This window comes from Martes martes, assembly GCF_963455335.1.
Source record: "Martes martes genome assembly, chromosome: 13".
NCBI lineage: Eukaryota > Metazoa > Chordata > Mammalia > Carnivora > Mustelidae > Martes > Martes martes.
This window is the reverse complement of record NC_137901.1, coordinates 43,757,029-43,779,210: the sequence shown is the minus strand read 5'-3', so window position 1 is coordinate 43,779,210 and position 22,182 is coordinate 43,757,029.

Here is a 22,182-nt window from a genome sequence, read left to right as displayed (position 1 = left end):
CAGGGGAAACCTTCTTTTACTTCCAGAAAGTAAGGGAGTTCTCAAAGCAAAACAAAACCCACAAATGTCAAGAGGACACAATAGTGAACTGAAAAGCTCCCACTGGCCAAAGATGAAAACAATATGGGTAATAAAATACATAGCTTAGTACTGGGTTATAACCTCAAGTACAAAACAAATATCCATGACAACTCTCCCATGCAGAAAGAATCCAAATAATAAATGGAGATACTCTGTCCTCAAGGAGAAGGAGCACAACTCCCCACACTTTAAATGTGGTTGCTCAAAATGTGGACTCCTTCTAGGGGTACAGCATGAACAGAGCAGAAGAGTAACTTTACCGTGGGGAAACCTGACAAACGTTGCCTTATCCAGGTGGCCAAGGTCAGTGTCATCAATGCTGAGTCATTTGATAGCATGCACCTTTGATTTGATATGATGACAATGGTACTTCATCTCTGTGATCTTCTCCTCAAAAGCACATGACCCTAGCGTAATCATGAAAATAACAGACAAATCCCAGCAAGGACACATTCTACAAAATACCTGAACAATACTCCTCAAAATTGTTAGAGTCATTCAAAATAAGGAAAATCTGAGAATCTGTCAGTCAAGAGGAGCCTACAGAGACAGGACAATCAAATACACTGTGGTGTTTTAGATGGGATCTGAGACAGCTTTTAACACTGGGTCAAAAACTAAGAAAATATGAATAAAGTACAGGCTGCAGTTAATAACACCAATATCGATACTGGTCCATTCACTATAATGAAAGCTCCACACTAATATAAGGTATTAAGAATGGGGAAAGTTGGGTGCATGATATATAGGGTCCCTCTGAACTACCTTTGTAAATTTTCTGTATATCTAAAAGTGTCCTAAAAAGTAAAGTTAATATTGTTAAAGAAGTGGAAGGAGTGAAGCCTGGCTGGTGACTGAAGGGAAATCTCTTAGAATGAGAGGGAGGACTCATGGCTATTTCAAAGGAACCAAGGCCGAGGACCAGAGAGCAATAAGGAACAAGGTTATCCTTTCCATCTTTCAGTGATGACAAGGTCTGTCATCTGTGCTTCCTGCGGCATACTGACTTCTCTCTCACAAACTGTTCCACCATACTATGGACTAACTAGACACATGCTCCAGCACAGATGACACCCCTAACATCGCAGTCACTGCCCCAGGTACCAAGTGCCTCTGCCTTATTTCCAGCTTTTCAGATGAGATATGGAATCCCATGAGCTGCCAGCCAGCCCATCGCTTGTCTGTCCTTGAAACAGGGACATAACCATAGTCCAAATAGTCATGCTGGCAGATGGAGATAAAGGGCCATGTGGTAACGTCTCAAAGAGAAAGTTCTTTAAATAGGGAGGATAGGGGCACCTGGGTGGCTCAGTCTGTTAAGTGCCTGCCTTGGGCTCAGGTCATGATCCCAGGGTCCAGGGATCAAGCCTTGCATCGGGCTCTCTGCTCAGCAAGGAGTCTGCTTCTCCCTCTTCTCTGCCTTCTGTTCCCCCTACTTGTGTGCTCTCTCTCTCTCTCTCTCTCTCTCTGTGTCAAATAAATTAAAAAATTTAAAAAAATAAAAAAATAAATGGGGGGATAAAATGGGAGGATAATAGAATAGGTTTAATACATGTGACAAAAGTATATATAAAGTATATATAAATCTATCTTTATACTCTAAATTATAAAACATAAATAAACGACAGAACTTGTTATCAGTATATGTTGTCACAATACAGCTGTATACCAAGCACAAGATCTTGGTATCATCAGGTAGTAGGCGTGGAGGCAACTCATGAGCCTGCTGTGGGCTGGGCTCCGCTGGACCCGTCACAGGTCCATAGTCATCTTTGGCTTACTGCAGGAATAATGATGTCCCGTGTTTGGCTGACTGTCAGCTGAGGCAATAGGAACACTTAAGCTGGGCTTGCCTAGACGTGTTCTAGTGGAAAGTCAGAGGGGCAAAGATAAGATGGAAATGGGAGGCATTTTTTTAAACCTTTATTTGCATCACAACCGTGAATATGCTCTGGTCAAGTCAAGTCACACGGTCAGCTCAGAGTCAGAGGGAAGGGAACTCTATTCCGTGAATGCCAAGGACTTCTGCGTCACGTTGCGGAAGATGTGGCTAGGTGGTGGGCTGGAGGTTGGCGGTGAAGAAGCAGGATCACTCATACAATCAAGGCACCACATAAATGAAGTATTTAAGTCATCAGATGGTGGGGTTAATTGGAGAAACCCACCCAAAGGAAGGCATTGTGAGTAAGTGTTTATACCAAATTATAGGAGAGCACGTATAGGCGTATTCATCATCTGGTCTGTTTCAAAAGTATTTCTCCTTTTGCTATTATGGATAAAGGGATCAAAAGAGGACAGGGTGCTGCAGCTTCTATGTCCTGGAGTGCAATTATGATTCAGTTATTAACTCTGCTGCTCACTAGCCCACAAGAAGTAATGCCACATCCTTCGATTTGGCCTTATCTATTGTGACAAGGCTCCGGCGAGCTGATGCGTACGAAATTCATTTCATGTCTCATTCACAGAGTGCCTGAGTTTTGAAAACACCTTTATGATGTTTCGGGTTTCAGTTACCCGGTGTGTGATCTCGCAAACTCACAGTCTTCAAAAGAAAGAACATTAACTGTTCCTCAGAAGCTTGAGGTTCTTTGTTATGGGAAACCCAGGAGGCATCATTCCAGGAGAAACACACAGGAGCACATAGGTCACTTTTGATAAAATGCCATGTATCCTAAGGGCAATAGAAATACGTATCTTATGCAAACTCAAAGTTGAATAGATGGTGCAGGTTTGGATAAAATACATTCAAATCATCCTTATGTATAATACATCAACAAATAGATCAGTCTTCCCCATATCAGGTTTCTCAAAACACTTCATATAAATAAGACAAGTGGCATTTTTTTTAACGGAGGCAGCAAATAGATAAATAAATGTGCAAATAAGAACAATAACATTTTTAGAATTTAATAGGAAAAATAAAACGACGTCTTCCTTCCGTTAAATGAGATGAGAATACACGAAAGATATGAACAACTGTGTAACTTCCTCCTGTTATTTCTATAGTATATTTTCAGTGTTATCATCTGTCAGGCTTACTTCTTTCCATGCTTGCCACAAATCACAATTAAACCTGAATTTTCCTTTTTCCTTTCTTCTCCTTCTCCTTCTTCTTCTTCTTTTTTCATTTCCAACAATCTGTTCAGAATAGGGCTAAGGTAGCAAATGCTTGGGATTGTTGTCACACCCATGGTAGACATCACAGTTTCATCTGGGGCCTCTATTTTCTTTTTTTTTAAGATTTTATTTATTTATTTGACAGACAGAGATCACAAGCAGGCAGAGAGGCAGGCAGATCTGAGAGAGGGGGAAGCAGGTTTCCCGCTGACAGAGAGCCTGATGGGGGGCTCGATCCCAGGACCCTGAGATCATGACCTGAGCCAAAGGCAGAGGCTTTAACCCACTGAACCACCCAGGCACCACTGGAGCCTCTTTTTAACAGAGCATGGACCAGGTCTCCAATCCACCTTTACTCATTCTTTTGGTTAACTCCACCATGGAGTTAGAAGTAGCAATGTAAGGAAACCATTTTGTTTCCCCTCCCCTACCCGACCCGTTTTTCTTTCCTCCCTCTGTGCACACGTTGGCTCATTAAGCCAGCTCCTGCACATCCATCAAATTTCAGCTCACTTTCCACCTTTCCCTGAAGCCTTCCCTGACGGAGCATTGTTATTTTGATAGCTCTCCTCCATATCCAGAAAACTCTGGGTATACCTCAATGAAAGAGCTATTTGCACGGTATCATCTTCTATATTTAGTTCTCTCTCCCACACACCAGTCTATGAAAGAGATATAAGTAAAAGAAGAAGAGAGAACAACTAAACTGATCTTCGGCTGTGGATGGCAACAAAATCTCACGGCACAGCGCGTGAAATGTGGTGCCTACAGTTTTGGTGAATGCCTGCCTGCCTGTAAGGCCAACAAGGGAAGGACCAAGTGAGTGACTTAGAAAGCGAATGAACTGGAAAAGGGAAGCCCCGTGTTTGCGTGCTTCTTTTTATTCATGCTCCTCACCCAGAAAATGACCAACTGTTGGTGACGTTTTTCAGAGCTTATTTGCAGCAACAGGTCTTACATAACATCTCAAATTCTTACCCTGGCGTGAGGGGTTGGAGAAGCAGGGAGGTGCTAACAGGAGAGGTTTGATTTGGGGCTCCACTGAGATCAGGGAAGATTGAAGTTGATTTAATCAGGCAGCCCAGGGGCATAACCAGAGCAGTGGGGCTTGGCATCACTGGGAGAGCCCAGTTCACCTGTATCAAGTTCCTTAAAATTTCTGAGGCTCAGTTCCTGCCATTGAAAACTAGGGATAACAAGAACCACCTTCCTCGAATACTGTTGTGACAAGCTAGCCAGATCCCCTCAGGACTCTTAACAGGGAGGGACACCCTGGTATTGGCAGAACCCGCGTAGATACCCAAGGCCACGGAATAAATTTGGTTTATCTGCCAGCATCATTTTATTCAAGGAGATGGGGGGCATATTACTTTTGTATTGAAATAAGCATGTATATATCACATATAGAATGCAAAAGGCTCATGAATATTTACAGGAAGCCACAGGACTTCAAAGAAATTTCATGCCTGGATCAGGGAGCAGTATTTTCTCCTCTGAGTTACTCAAAGACTCATATTTACTCTTCTCTGCTGCTAAGTTAGAAAAGTTGGAAAAACCCTGATTACGGTAAATGATTCCAAACACCTTCAAACATCATAAAACTGTGTAAGATGGTCACAGCTTTAAATTTTAAAATGATACATTTTCAATATTTCCTCGGAAATGAGTCCTGTGATTGGGTTCTGCTCATAGATCCAAATCCAGTCGTGGCTCTCTGTTGTCTTATTTTATAGCCCATGTATGGAATTCTTCAGGTATATTTACATAATTATTTCCCTAAGCATCTAATTAACTTATTTTTTTGCCATTCATGGGAATGCAAACCGCATCTATCCCTGGCAGATCTCTATATGTAAACAATAGGAATGAAGAGAAATGTTAGACTTTCTGCTGGGGCAGACTAATACATACAATCGTGGTGGAAACTCAGCTTGCAGAAACAATAAATTGCAACTCAGCTAGTGAGGGAGAATTTTCAGACACAGCATGCACAAGATGTTATTCTGTGTTTGCTTTTAGGACTTGAGAAGCAATGCCATGTTGGTGTTCTGGAAGAAAAAGAAATCACCACCACTGTTTAATTTCATATAGCCAGCACACTCCCATAATATGTGATTACATCAAGAGTGTCGCTTAAAAGACAACAATATGTTTTTACCTACCTGCACACATGCCTAGAAGCCCCTCCCCCCCACCACATACACACACATGGCTGAAGCCAAAGTAGAGAAGAGAAATTTAAGTATAGAAGTAATGTACTATATGTTGGCAAATTGAATTTAAATTAAAAAATTTGGGGGGTGCCTGGGTGGCTCAGTCGTTAAGCATCTGCCTTCAGCTCAGATCATGGTCCCAGCGTCCTGGGATCGAACCCCACTTCGGGCTGTTTGCTCCACGGGAAGCCTACTTCTCCCTCTCTCACTCCCCCTGCTTGTGTTCCCTCTCTCGCTGAGAGTGTCTCTCTGACAAATACATAAATAAAATCTTTTAAAAAATTATTTAAAAAAATAAATAATTAAAATTTAAAAATTTTAAAAAGATGTTCCATAAATACAGAAGGGAAGCAAAGTATGCAACATAAATTATGAAGAGAAAAAGCAAGGCTTTTTCAAGGCAGAATTAAATTTCCTATGAAAGGGGTGCCTGGGTGGCTCAGTTGGTTAAGCAGCTGCCTTTGACTCAGGTTATGATCCTAGAGTCCCAGGATCTAGTCCCACATGGGGCTCTCTGCTCAGGAGGGGGTCTGCTTTTCCCTCTGACCTCTCCCCTCTCATGCTCTCTCCTCTCATTCTATCTCTCAAATAAATAGATAAAATCTTTAAAAGAAAATTCCTATGAAAAATACCTGACAAGAGGTATGGGATAAGCGGATTAAAAGTATGTTTGCTTTTTCCCAGATTCCATCTTCACCTGCTTTGATTGTCAAATTTCTGTTTCATAGTCCTTGTGAGACAGGTTTTAGGCTCTCACAGCATTTGTGCTGTGCCTTGCGATTTAGGGCTGTTTCCTATTAAAACAAACATACAGATAGAATAGGAAGACCTCAGGGTATCAGCGAGCAGAAGAGCTTTCGATATCATCACTGTAGTTTGTCCTGAGTTCGAAAACTGAAAAATCGATCCTAGAACCAACACTTGCATTTTTACAAATATGTTTCAGAGACCTAACTCTCCTCTGTCATCTATAAAAGTCCTGTCTTCTGATTGACTGGGAAGCACTGATTAGGCTACATATTATTACGAGAAAGCCTTTTCTTCCTGTTCAAGACCCAAAGGACAAAGATTTTTTTTTTTTTAAGGGTTTATTTCACAGGCTCACTCTGATTCAGTGCTAAAGGAATGCTCATGCTTGATAAGTACTTTGGGCCTGATGACAAATACTGTGGTTGGATATTATTGCCATTCAAGTGCACAAAACCCTGGAGAATGTATTGATGTCGATGGACTGCATTATGTGAATGCGGCTTCTTGTGCAACGTGAGTGGTCCGCCTGATGAAATTACTTGCTCAAACTGTCAACGAGACACCTAGACTTCCAATGCCAATGTCCTTTTGGCCAAGAGATTCTTAACCCTCATTATGACTTCTACATGGCGAATCTAATGCCAGGTCCCAAAGATACTGAAATTACATCCTGTACTCTGGTCTTCTTTACCTCTCAGGACAGATCGCCACCCACATCCAGGAGCAAGAAAAGAAAATATTACGGAGGAACGAGGGCCCACTTTACTCGAATCACATGTTTTAAAAGTCTCTTCTGGACTCTTAAGAGTATGAGAAATGCACACACAGTAAAACTGCTTAAGGACTTAATATTGACCAGCGTACTCAACAGCGTCTAATTTAGGGGACAAACACTGCTAAAATAATCCGCATGGATTTTAAGTTGTCAATGCATTAACCATTTTCAAAGAGATGCACGCTGAAAATTGAGCCAAGCCTGTGTTCAGATGAATATTAGGATCCGGAAAGAAAAACATCACACTCATTAAGATCTAGAGTAGTCGGGATTTATCTTACATATACTCCTTAATAGAGGTGTGAAATTTTTTGTGTGTGTGTGGTTTTTTTTAAGGTTTCAGATTGATTTGCTTTACATGATACCGAAAAGTGGCTTTCAAAATAATCAAGAGCTTTAGGCGTAACTCAAATGTAAGTGTCACGGAAATGACAACAATAATGAACTCAGCGTGCTCTGTCTCTAGCAGAGCTGGGTTACTTTCCTTCCAGATATGGGCGCATCCAATTCAGGTTCTTTTAAGGAGACACCAAATCAGGTGCTGACTCTGGTAAACAAATGTTACCGCATGTTGCCATTTCCACAGAAGTGTTGCCATGGTTGGCAGGGGTTTAAAAGAATTCTCCCTTCAGCACCAAAACAATTTGGATGGTTGAAAGGGAGGGGGAGGGAATGAGCGGAAGATTTTTCCCTTCTGAAAAATAGTCTGAACAGGCCCCAATGTGTGAGAGGCGATGCTGAGGCGTGGGTCCTGCCCGCTCTGTCCCGGAGGGACCTCTCCAAATGCACCCCCTCAGCGCTTCTTTCCACTTGCCTCTTCCTGACATTCAAATACATCCACTCACTTCTTGTTTCCCAGCATACTCCCTCCTGCCACCCTTTCTCATTCTTCCCAGCCAGATTTCTTTTGTTTTGTTTGTTTGTTTGTTTTTCTCCACAGTTAAAGAAAAAACATTATTCATAACACTTGCTAAAGAAGATAGACTTTACTCAGGGGACCTCTGCAGGAGCAGGGAGGTTGCAGTAAGGGAGAGGGATGGGGTTCAACATGTGATACAACCAGGACAAGGGGAGATTTATAACCCAGGAGAAGAGGTGCAGTGGTGCTTTATTCAGAGGAAACATCCCCTAACCACTCTTGCTAGAGGGACGCATTAGGATTCTTGCTGAAGGCAGGCCAGAGAAGGTATCAAGGGTGGGTGATTGTCTTTAAAGTGACCCAGCAAGATTTTTGCTAAAACTGCACTAAAGGGGCCGCAGACACATAGGTGAGAAAAATGGCATTTCTGAGACAGAAGTTGAATCATATCATTAAGAGAAAAAAACCTTCACTGGACTTTTCATTGTCCTTATCATATAACCCAACTTCTTGCCTTGGTCTATAAATCCATGCATGACTTGACCCCTGTTTTTCTCTTTAACTCATCTTGTTCTAATCTTCTTCTAGTTTTTTTGCTCCAGCCCACCACATGTCTCCCTTCTTCCTTTGGGTCTCAGCGCAAATGTCCCCTCTAGAAGACATTCCTAGGGTAGCCTCTGCTCTTCTCCCTCTCAACTCCTTGCTTGTTCCTTTCACAACACTTGTTAAACTTGAATATTTTATGTCTGTCTTTAACTTGTTTTGTTGCCTGCCTCCTCCAGAAACAATTAGTTCCGTAAAGACTATCATCTATCTGCCTTATCCACCACTGTAAAAAATTGTCTGATACAAAGTAGATACTCAGTGGGGCGCCTGGGTGGCTCAGTGGGTTAAGGTCTCTGCCTTTGGCTCGGGTCATGATCCCAGGGTCCTGGGATTGAGCCCCACATCGGGCTCTCTGCTCAGCGGGAAGCCTGCTTCCTCCTCTCTCTCTGCCTGCCTCTCTGCCTACTTGTGATCTCTGCCTGTCAAATAAATAAATAAAATCTTTAAAAAACAAACAAACAAACAAACAACAACAACAAAAAACCAAAGTAGATACTCAGTAACTATTTCATGAAAGGATGAATGTCTCTAAGGTATTTCCCTAAAGTCCCTTAGAAGGAAAGTTCTAGTAAGAGTACAGTAGTCTTATTTAAAAACCTTATTGTCCTTGCTTTTAGAGAGGTTTAAAATTATTTTTAACAAATATCAGATTCTCCACTAAACGTCTCCAATCATATTCAAATTAAGTTCATTAATGTGTTAATGAGGTATGGATGGCATGAGTAAATGGAGGAGAGGTGAGTGTCCAAAGAAACCAATGTTTATAAAACTATTAAAGTCTGCTTTCCGTGTTGTGGCACAATTTTGCCAACAAATAAAAGCTCTATGTTTATTGTTCTAGTCAGAGTAACTAGGGTCACCTGAGTTCTAACAGTGACCCAACGGTGAGGTAGACTTGCTCCCACACAAGCTCAGGTGTCATCAGGAATGAGTCTGCCCTCAGGTCCTGTATGTTCCTGCACAGTCTCTGCCTGAGGTAATGACGAGTCATGAGCTATGGCCAGTGCAGGGCTCAAAATGCTCTGGAAGGCCAAGACAGCTGGCTGAGGCAATTTGGCCTCTGACAGAAGAATTGGCAGGTGCCCGAGACACACACAGTGGATTACTTTCCCTTTCCTAAAATAAATTCAAAGCCGATCAGCATTTCTCTTTGGATAATTGTGAAATTGAACCCATGATCATGTCATCAAATATCCATCTCCAGAGAACCCAAATTACGCAACCTGTACCACTCTGGAAGGTTCAGTCACGTACACATTCATGGCACACTTTTGGAATGAATTCCAGCAGCTGCTTATCCTAAAGAGTCGAGTATAAAATTCAGAGGCAGCGTCTTGTGTTCATCCTTTCAAAGGTCATGTATGAGTTTCTGTTATTAAGGAAGGGGTCTATGTAACATTTTTGGAAAGGGTGGCATTACAGACAAAGGTAAACCGTGCTCTCGCTGTAAGTTTTTATTACCATTTGCAACCAGTCACCTTTTTAAAATGAAAGCTTCATTTGAATTAATCATAACAAGTACCACCAAACAGTTTATGTTACAATTCATTAGTGAATGTGACTACTATTTTCAAACACTTGAAATAGGGGTAGTAAGTACATTAAAGTACTTTCTGTAGAAATATCTCTAATAGAAGATTACCCACTAAGTTTTCCCTCTTGCCCAGTTGTGTTGTTTTTCATCAGATTAATACATCCCAGTTACTATAATTGTCTCTTGATATTTGATTTTTAAGGACTTTCTTTTCCTCTAACGTCAGTTTAGCCAGTTTTTTTTTTAAAGTAAAATACCACAAGTTGAAAGTGACAATGCAGATTTAGTCATATCAATGTAATTGATAATAGGACTATAACCTAGTATAATAGAGGAAAATTATACAGTCAGAGCTACAGTCTCATGATGTGAAATCTAAAGTTCTTTGCCAGGACTCTGTGTTATTATTAATGGAGCAGAAGTTCCTTACATTCACCTGAACACTGTGGTAGCTTAGGGAAAATCTTGGGATCAAGTTTGAAAGTAGAAGCAAAGAGATCAAACTGTTCTGCCAAATACACAGATTGAAAAGAATTTGGTGGGGAGGAATCCCAGGAAACCGAAGATAAGATGAGAGGGAAAAGGAAGAAAAAAGAAACAGAAAATAAACCATGAGTGATTAAGGAAAAATCTCAAGTGGTACGGTAGGTAAAAGACCACCCCCCCCTTTTTTTTAAGATTTCATTTACTTATTTATTTGAGAGACAGAGAGAGAGAGAGAGCACGAGTAGGGTGAGAAGCAGTGGGACTTGATCCCAGGACTCTAGGATCATGGCCTGAGCCAAAAGCAAATGCTTAGCTGACTGAGCCACCCAGATGCCCCGATAAAAATCCTTTTAAGAAGGATATTTAATATACAACTTCAAGTTTTTTAAAATTTCTGCAATGTAGACTTCTTTCATCTTCTAAGTCTTTAGTAGGGTTTGTTGTATTCTCTCTTCTCTCCCTCTCTCCTTCTCTTCTTCTTCCCCTGCTTCCTCTCCTCCTCCTCTTCCTCCTTCTCTCTCTCTCTCTTTCTCAGTGTAAATCAGAGAAAATCTATCCACACTCACTCCACATATCATAACATGGAATAAGGGCAGCATGCTTGAGACAGCAAAATCATCCTCTACCTGGGTCAATTAAGTGGAAGTAAATCCCAGAGCCAGAGGTGACCACAAGAACATAATCCCTCTTTGATTTTGCAGTCCTTTCTAAATCATGCCCAACTTGGAGAAAATTCAAAGGCAAGGAAATACCTTCTATAACCTCAGTTAAGATGTGAAAGGGCTGCTGGCCAGCAGAGAGAAAGCCATCTCTAGAACTTTCTCCAGTAACTAAGGCTAGCAATGTTTGGAGGAAGTACAGCACAAAGTTGAAACTCCCCAGATACATAGTAAAAAAGAGATCATCGCAGGAAGGGAGATTAATGAATTTCTGCAAATGTCACTAAAAGTCCAGCAAGAGGTCCTTTTAATAGAAACTGGTGTGGGATATAGGTGGGCAGGATGTAGTAACAGGATAATGAAAGCAGAGAACTTGAACAGGAACAGGATGAAGGCAAAGGCCTTAGGAACATCTGCCTATAGCCTTTGAGATCTCCATGAGTCCCTCTGTGTCGAGTAATTAGGATTTAACTAGGCCAGCACAGGTATATTATTTGAGTGTTCTATTCAATAAGGTAAAACACGCAATAAATCCATAGTCGAGCTCTTTCATGTTGAACTAATTCTATCCTTCTTTTTTGAAGTCCTGACTCTCTGATGTTCTTCAAAATATGATGTAGAACCTATCTGGACTGAGAGGTTCCTATCAAACAATTGTTGGCCTGATTCTGAGAGCCAGAGAAGACAACCAGGTTAATTACATCCCTCACAAACTACTGAATTAGTAAAGCTCAGTCTCACATAGCTTTAACATGTGATATCAAGTGGGTAAAAAGAGTGGTAGAAAGAGAAGACCAGGAAGGTACATCCGCATAATATGTAGAAAACAGTTTCTCTGCTTCATAAACAATGAGAAAGGATTATACGGTGGCATTTGGCCATACAGAGAGAATCTTAGGTATTGATGCCTTATATAAAACCCTTTCCCACTCAAAGGTTCACTATTCAAATCTTCACAAAAGCAGAATTAGAATGTTTTTTGAAGCATTATCACACACACGCACACACACACACACACACACACACACAATTGGTTGGCCAACAAGATATAAAAGAGGATGAGATTTAATAATCACGCTACATTTTTAAAGTTTTTTTTTTTTCTTCTCCGATAATGAAACAATAACAACAACTCAGAGAACTCTTGACACAAAGGGACCATCTCAGTATTTCACAATAATTCAGATACAGGTGCTTGTTATGGTTCCAAGTGATGTTCGTCTCTTCTATCACCATGGAAATTGACATCAAATTATTTTCAATATATTTTTGAAAGGAGAATGAGCACTTCTAGCACATAATAGAGGTATTCATACCATGTAATGAAACTGACCACTGTGCTAATGGAAATCTACTTGATGATGAACGGTATTTTAAAAAATCTTTCTTTATTCTCTAAAAGCAAAATACATCGCCTTCCTGTGTAGGAAAACCTACCCAACAACTCTGCAAGAAGTGAGGAGTAGCAGAAAAGCTATTCAAGTTCTTGTTCTTACATCTGAGGAAGAAGTAGTGAGATGAAAGATTTCTTTTCAATTTTAGTTTCTTTTCATTTAAAAGCTAAGGGGGAAAGGATATACTAGCTTCAGATGTATCTGAATAGAGTAGATGAATTAATAAATGTTGTACACACTTGTAGTCAAAAGGGAGCTTGTGAAAAGGAAAAGCAAGATGCCACTGGTTGATGAATGCTTTTTGAATGAAGAAAACATTAACATTCAGATGCAATCCTAGCCAAGTGGTCACTTAAATGGTACAATTCGCTGGTGCTTTCTGGATGAGCCACTGAGAAGCAGAATAGTCAACTCTCTATCAACTATATTGTCCGGTTCCTTTCTTCCAATTAGAGTACACATGCCCTGAAATTGTATTTTTTTTTTCTGCTTTATATTATTATTCCATCATTTCCTGATGAGTGATGGAGAGGGACTTCCTCCATGGTTCTTTTATCACATGTGAGAGGTCATAGATGAATACTCCAAGAATCTATCCCCATTTGTATTTCTACTTCACTCGTAATATTTCACACGAAATATTCCATTTCTCCAGGCTGTGGGCATGGCCAGTCCTGCTGCAATGAAACTTCAAAGAGGGCTGATGATGCAGGAAAACAAATCCATTGCAGAAGTTCATCCCTATGGTGGGGCAGGAGATAATGCCCCCAGAACAAAGATGTTAAGTCCAGGTGAGGTAAGGGGATGTAGAGCCACTAGACCACCTCTTCCTTCACCTTAAAATTGTTTTAAAATGGGTCTAGATCTTTTGGTCAGGTAAAGTCCTCACGCCATGCAAGCTTCTGAGACCATGGAAATCTGAGCATCTTTCACTGAGATACAAGTGAGGCCTTGGGGAAAATTGCATGGGCATTATTTATCTGCACTGTGTCTTTGTTTCGTCAATAGCAGAACCAAGTAAAAAGTAATCCCAGCAAAGTCCAAGTGGTCATTTCAACCAAAATTTTTTTTTTTTAATTTTCTTTTGTCATTTTATTTACTACAATTTTGAATTCAAAATCTGGCATTCCTGGGGCGCCTGGGTGGCCCAATCACTTGAGTGTATGACTCTTTTTCTTTTAATTTTTAATTTTTTATTAACATATAATGTATTATTATCCCCAGGGGTACAGGTCTGTGAATCGCCAGGTTTACACACTTCATAGCACTCACCATAGCACATACCTTCCCCAATATCCATGACCCAACCACCCTCCATTTCAACCAAATTTAAAGCAGAGATAAGCCTGCAAGGAGTGGCTTGGCTCATCCACTTTTTGTCCCCTTTTCTTTTGTTATGACCTGCAGGAGAGATGACAGAAATTACTCTCCACCCCTCGGTCTGCACGAGAAAATGGTAGTCAGGACTTGGGACCTGACTCTGTACCCCTGACCATTTTAATGGTAGGAATTTATTTTTTTTTTAAGATTTTATTTATTTATTTCACAGACAGAGATCACAAGCAGGCAGAGAGACAGGCAGAGAGAGAGGGGGAAGCAGGCTCCCTGCCGAGCAGAGAGCCCGATGTGGGGTTCGATCCCAGGACCCTGGGATCATGACCTGAGCTGAAAGCAGAGGCTTTAACCCACTGAGCCACCCATGTGCCTGATGGTAGGAATTTAAAGTGGCCTACTGGTCCCCAAGAACCATGTGCTCCAGCTTTGTAGAGGGAAGAGGGGAATACTTGTTTTTTAGAAAAGGAATAGGCTAGCCCCCCACATCAGTCTAGCATATTTCAGTATATTTCAGTCAACATATCGGAGAGTATTTCAGTATTTATATTAAAGTATTATGCTAATGTTCTGAAAGACTCAATCAAATTCTCCTTATGGATCTGATATGACCCCCATCACTCACCTTTACAACTGATGTTTTTTTTTCCCCCACAAGAAATATATAGAATTAGCATGTGCTGTTATAATTGGGTATGTCAATTTGAGATCAGTGTGTAACCTTCCCCCAGAATAAATCCACAAATTGCTACCATTAGAACTACAATGTTTATTGAAGTTCCTATGAGGATCTTCTCCCTAAAAACAGAGATGAAACCCACCTCAAATTGATATTGGGTTTATGACAGACTCTCAATGCTGCTAACCCTTTCTGCTCCAAAATAGATTTTTTAAAAGCATCAAAACAACTTTCCAATTTTAAACAGACATTAATCATAAGCAAAAATGGTGGGCAGGGTAGAGAGGTAAGCTCTGCCAAGATATTTAGATAGAAAAAGAGAAGAAAAACAAAAGAGAAGAATCATATAAGTAGAGGGCTGAAGCCAACGTAGACAATATAATTATGGTTTGGGGTAGAAGATAAAGTCCAATAGAAAAGCCATTGGAACTGGTCTCTGAAATTTTTATATCTTAAAATGTGTTCCTTTTTTCTTGTATTTAAAACACTACAATTAATTCCAACCTGGAAAACCCAGTAATCCCTGAGTTTTACAATTGCACATTGACACAGACACGCACAGCATTCACGTATGAAGGGAAGAGGAAGTCTTGTAGTTGTCTCCATGGCTCCAAGCTTCCACTCTTCTCGTGGGTATCTACTCCTCTCCTTTCTACGTATGAGGCACATGAGGCTTAGGGGTGCAACCTGGAGTCCTGAGGTCAGAAAGCCTCTGAGCAGCAGAGCTCAGGTTCAGACAGGGGAGGGGCCCATTCTCTTTCCTCTACTTCACTCTGAATTGCCTACACACCTGTAAACTTTTGCACTATATGTCAATACCTGTAAGTCCCATTTCGTTCCATAAAACTACAAAGTAATAGTGTGATATTAAGAATTCTTTGAAAGTGTTAAACACAATTGCATCATTTTAATTGTCCTAAAGCTTGCTAATGGCTTAAACATACATCAGTGCTTTACTGTTTAAGACCTCCTTGTGATGTATCATCTTAAATGAAGAACAAAAAAATAAGATTCAGAGAATTCAGATCCATAGCTAGGATACAGAAGAAACTCAAATCTCATTTCTCAAAGTCTCGGGTGTGTGGGACTACATCGTGACTATCTCAGTGTCCCTAGGAATCCATCAGTTCATTTATTCCAGAAATATTTCAGAATACTTAATCCATATCGGCATTGTGCTAGTGCTGAGGCTGCAGTGAGAAATAACCAAACATGCTTCTTGCTGTCATGCAACTCAGCTAACAGTGAACAGATAAATTATGTGCTGCCATATGTGCTCTGAAGGAACTTACGTGGCACCAAGAGTGTATAGGGTCAGGCAGGGGAGCCTGATCTAGTCATGGGAGTCAGGGAAGGAAATCCAGGGAAAGTGATAGTGAAGATAAAATTAGAAGAATATATACAAATTAATCAAGAGAAGGGAGGTGAGAGCATTGTATGACAGCAGAAAAGATGTTGAGATTCAAGAGAATATGATGGGTTCAAGAAATCTTTGAACCTGGTGGCTAATTTGGTTAAGCATTTGACTTTTGATTTCAGCTTAGGTCATGATCTCAGGGTCCTGAGATAGAGCCCTGCATCTGGCTCCATGTCCAGCTTGAGATTCTCTCTCTCCCTCTCCTACTCTTTGCCCCCACCCTGCCCTCTCTGTCTCAAGGAAAGAAGGAAGAAAGGAAGGAAGGAAGGAAGAAAGGAAACTGATACTTCTCTCTGTCTCTCCTGGCTAGACTTTGGGAAGTAAGAAGGTGATTGGTGAGTGATGAAGCTAGAGACGTGGTCAACACCAGAGTACTCACAGATACAAAGGCCATGTGTCTTAGGTAGCTGCAGCGGCTATAACAAATTGCCATAGACTGAGAGGGCTTAAACAACAAACATTTCTTGTTGTTCTGGAGCCTGAGAAGTTCAAGATCAATGTGCTGGCAGATTGAGTTCTGGTGAGGACACTCTAACCAGTTGGTAGACCCTCTTCCCCGTGTTCTTGCTGTGTCCTCACCTGGCAGATAGCAGGGAGAGCAAGCTCTCCTGTCTCTTTTTATAAGGGCACTAATCTCATCATGAGAGCTCCACCCTCAGGTCCTAATTACCTCTCAAAGCTCCCACCTCCTAATGCCATCACACTGAGGGTTAGGGTATCAACAGATGGATTTTGGAGAGCCACAAACTTTCAGTCCGTGTTAAAGATACTGATTTTTATACTGAAAGCAAAGGAGAAGTTCTCTGCAAAGTAGATGTGATTTATATATCTATAATACATATATATACATAAGAAAATACCAATTTCTATTTTCAGTGTTTTTTTATCATGAATAAAAATTGAGTTTTATCATACATACAATTTTTTGTTATCTATGAACATAATCCCACACCTTTTCCTCTAAGAGTTATTAATATAATTAACTCCACCTGGTCATGATATGACATATATTATTTTTATAAGGATGTTGGATTCTCTGTTTTTCGTTGGTATTCTTAGATGAGATTGTGCTACAGTATTTTTCATATTCTTTGTTAGATTTTTTTTTAAGATTTTATTTATTTATTTGACAGAGAGTGTGTGAGTACAAGCAGGAGGAGTGGCGGCCAAAGGGAGAGGGAGAAGCAAACTCCTTACAGAGCAAGCACGGCTCGGTCCCAGAACCTTGGGATCATGACCTGAGCCGAAGGCAGACGCTTCACTGACTGAGCCACCCAAGCACCCCCTCTTTGTTAGTTTGGGTAACAATGTAAACTTGTTTCATAAAAAGGACTTGGAGATTCTTCTTACTTTTGCAGTGCTCTGGAATGGTGAAATATTGGTGAAGGATACCCAACCTGGCAAGGTTTGGAAGTGTCATGCCATGAGACCATATAGTCCTCAGGCTCATTTCTTGTGGAGGAACTGTTCTCTAACCTTCTCTAAATCTTATATGAAAGTTTATCAGGAGAGAATTTCTATCTCTAGGTTTGTATCTAGAATTTAGATCTATTGAAGTAAATTTTGATAAATTGTATTTTTCCAGAAAGTTAAACCTTTCATGTAGATTTTCAAGTTTATTTACATGGAATGATGAAAATAAGTCTTTTATTGTTCTTTTTAAATCCTCTTTTGATGGGTTTCCTTATCTTATGAAGTTTCCCTTTCTTCTTTGATAAAAGTTCAATTTGCTCAAGATGTATCTATTTTATAAAGAACAAGGCTTTAGATTTACTAAGTAATAATAGTTTTATTTCTCTGTTTTCTAACTCATTGATTCCTGTCCTTTTATTTTTTTTTCCCCCTTCTGTATTTGAGATGCCTGTGAACTTCCAAGTAAGTCAGGTCAGAAATTCCATTTCTATGTCTGGACCTCAAATAGAATTTTTAAATGGAGATCTAAATTTGATTATACTATATGTTCCAGTTACTATCACTACATAAGTTTCCCCAAACTTAAGGGAAATGAGTCATTTTAGTATGCTCTTAGAATCTAGAAGTAAGAACACAGAAGAGACATAGCAGAGATGGCTTGCCTCCGTTCCATGATGTTAAGCCCAGGCTCAGAGGACTTGAAGGCAGGAGGGCAACTAGACAAACGTGAACTAAAATCTGATCGCTCCTATGCTCAAGGTCTGGTGTCCAAGTAGGAAGAGCCTGAAGTCTCAGACTGCCGCTGGAACAAACAGCCTTTCTCTGGGCTGGCTCCCCTGCCTCCTGGCAACTTCAGGGAAGTCAGTCACCAAGTTTTACTTGGTGACTGGAGATTCCCCACCGTGGGAGTTCTAGTACACAAGACAAAAGGCCTTACTTTGTATGTCTAGTCCTTGGAAGTTACTCAGAATCCATCCCGTTGCATACTACTGGTTTATAAACAAGTCACAGTGCTACCCCCATTCCAGAGAAGGGTCATTGAATTCTACCTGTTAATGGGAGAGTAGCAAGATTCTAGAAGGGCTGATAAGAAAGGGACTATGTTTGCGGCCATCTTTAGAAAATACAATCTCCCATAGCATGTACATCACCGAAGCCCCTAATTGTGGATCAAAAAACCTCAGAGGAGAACACAGTAGAGGGTCTCCAACTTGGGTGTGCATTCAGAATCACCTGCAGCATTTGCTCAAACTTAGCTGGTTGCTGAGCCTCACCTCCACCAAGTTTCTGACTGGGTAAATAGGGCTTGAGATTCAAGGGCCTGAAATGTTAACAAGTATCAGGTGATGTAGACACTGCTCATTCAGAGCACTCCCTTGGAGAGCCACTAGAATATAACAAGAGGAAAAGGAGGCTGAGAAAAACTTGAAGAGATCCAAGTAAAATGGAATGAGCCAGTGAAGTCTACTGAGAATAAGCACATAGTGAGGGTGTGGTGTCACCAAAGCCAAAAGGAGAGAGTGTTCAGAAAGAGGTCAACGGGGTTGGGAGAGGAGTTCTTTCCAGGTTAATTCCGTTACCCAAACTTCGTTATCCTTCTTTCTTCCTATCTTTCTGAGAGTTTCTAATTCAATTCACCTCAGAAGATAGGATTTACTTTTACTTTATTTTTGACCTGAATTCTATATGTAGACCCTTCTTGTGGCAGGCACATTTCAAAGTCAAATTTATTTGAATCAGATCTATAAATCAAATAATATGTCATAGGTAAAGGGATTGAAAGCTTCTAATTTTCTAATTTTACAAAGGGTGGTAATAACCCATTATTACAGAGGATCAAAGATCAATTGTATTTTACATGACATGACAGTACCCTCGCACTTGAATCTGAGTACAACTAACTCTACTGCGAATCTACATATAAAATAAAATCGTGAACTCAAACTAACATTCTGACTGAAAACTAACCAAGGAATTTTCTGGTTTCCTTACACTATATCCACCCTTCTTTGCTCACCGCATCGTCACTCCATGTTCGGTATGAGACATAAATAGAGCCTAGTCTAAGCAAAGGAAATATTTCTAGACAAAACTGTTGGAATTACACCTTCTTGTGTAAGGGACTGGAGAGAAGGCTGTTACAATTTTGTGGGAAGTGTTTCATTTGGCATCGAAAGTCTCCTGTTGGTTTAAAAATGGAAGAGAAAATAAAGAGCTCATGATGACATCAATAAGAGACTTGAAATAAACAAATGTCCTTGTAAATGCCTCTACTTCAAGGTGAATAATTTACATCGTTCTACGGAAAAGGAAGTCCCACAATCAGTTAACATACAAGTTACATATTTTGCACTTGACACAGTTTCTAAATTTTCGTGTGGTGGTAACTATTCTTTTATTTGATGATAAAACTTCCACAGACATTTTAGTAAGAAAACTCACATGTATCCTGTCATATCTTCTTTTTGTTTCTACCTACAATTCCAGAGACAGGTCAAGATGGAATATGAGGGGCGCCTGGGTGGCTCAGTGGGTTAAAGCCTCTACCTTCCGTTCAGGTCATGATCTCAGGGTCCTGGGATCAAGCCCCGCATTGGGCTCTCTGCTCAGCAGGGAGCCTGCTTCCTCCTCTTTCTCTCTCTGCCTGCCGCTCTGCCTGCTTGTGATCTCTGCCTGTCAAACAAATAAATAAAATCTTAAAAAAAAAAAAAGACGGAATACAAGACGTATTACAGAGTCTAAAGTGAAGGCTTTATCCCCCACTACAGTTTTATAATAATATTTTTATTAATAATGTCCTTGCATAGGTCCCCTTTTAAATTAATTTATATTTCATTTTAGTAAGAAAACCTATCCCCACTCCTCACAAGTCAGAGCTTGTTGCTTGGGGACAACGACTGCATGCTAAGGCTAAAGACCACAGGAAGAATTTCTACAGATGGTACCATCCATTGGCAGTCAACCGGGCTGATTAAATCCATACTGCTTACCCCCGACAGAGTACAGATGAGAAATGGGGCCCCTAATCCTCATCCTGCTCACCCCCAGATCGGCTCAGGAGCTTGCAAAGGGCAGGGCATTCATACAGTAGATGCTGATCCTTGCCAGCCATGGACTGGGAGTGGGGAGAGAGGGGGAGAGGGAGACAGAAGGTGGAGACGGGCCATGGTGGGGAAGCAGGACCAGACAGGCCCTTAACGGTTCTGTAAGAGCAGTGAGATGTATATAGAATTGCTGAACTAGAAGGTAGAAAATGAGGGTTCTTTACATGTTAATAAACACCAAGATGAAAAGGAGAATTAGCTACCCATGTTGATGATAAAAAGAAAAAGAAAATTTTGCAAAACAAAACAACAACAACAACAACAAAAAAAAAAGGGGAGAGGGAATTCCTGAAGAACGTTGATAAGATTATTTCCAAGTTAAGCTGATCTGTACTATTTCCTTTCAGCCACTCGATGATTTTTATCTCTTTTTAAAAATAGTAGGGCTTTATAATTGTCATTTGTTCCCATCTGTCACACACAAGGCTGGAAAACTTGAATTTTCCTGTGTCCCTCCATGGCCAGGCATGCACTCTGAGCCCGCCCAAGACGCCCGCTATGTCATTTTCTCTTCTCACCATGTATTCGCACAATTACTCAATCCTTACAAGCAGGCAAGAAAACAGATAAACAAGTAGCGATAGACTCTCAAGAGGAAGAAAAAGATCAGGATCGTCTTATTGTTCCAAGTACAACATAAAAAAGAGTTTTCAGACCCCGAGACTGTTTCATCCACTTTGTAAAAGCAATAAGGTAGACAAAGATATGCTCATTTCTATTTCGATAATAATGTATGTCAGGATCGTTTTGCATGAAGGTTAGCAGAACCATCCATCATTTCAGCCGAACTGCATATTTTCTTGTTTAGCATTGATAGATTTTTATTTTAACCTTAGAAGTTCCTCTCAAGGGACTCTATTAGGGACACTGTCATTTTTTATTCTGCTCTGTTACTTCTCCTTTGTAAACTTTGATGTATGCAGACAACACATTCTGGCTAGGGAAATTTAATTAGGTAAGTCTACAAATTAATTGTTGCAATTAGACTGCTTCTAACTGCCTGGTGTTATGAATTTATTTATGTGGTAATTATTATCAGATGTCTGGGATAAAAGCCTGCAGAGCTAAAGGTGCTACCTTTCAGATGTATACACAGTACTCCACATTAATTAGCCACAAAAAAATAAAAATAAATGCAAGTATTTAAAAAAAATGAAGAAGAAAGAAAAAAAAAAAACCTTGCCTTCGTAGTACTATGCACGTACAGATTCTGACAAGCAACTTGTTAATAAAACCTAAAGAGGATTGTTTTCTTTGTATATTGGCAAACTTCAAAATGTTAGACATTATATAAATAACCGTGAAACAATTTGCTGGTGTATAAACTAGATGGAAATACAAACTTCAAGTCTATCCTATAAAAAGCTTCTGGTTTTTGTCTGTTTGTTTGTGGCAATAATTACAAGGGTGTACTTGAAGAAATTGTTGACTTTCAGTAAATTTTGTGTCATACATTTAAGATCACTGACCAGGACACATTTTGTGGAGAGCTCCCAAGGAAATAACAATAGCACTTCAAGTTGTCATCTCAAATTTTTGCTTCTGCAATGGGAGAAAAGGCAGCTCTAATACCATAATTTGAAAGAAAGCAAGTAGGGAGAGGCCACTACCAGTGGAGACAGAAGTTGATGCCCAGAAGTTTGAAAGCCCAGTATGAGACTGAGAATGAATCACTGGTACAAATGTAAACTCGTGTAATCTTCCCAAAGGGCAATTTTGAAATGGATTCCTGCTTGCTTGAGAAGAGTCATTATCTTTGACCC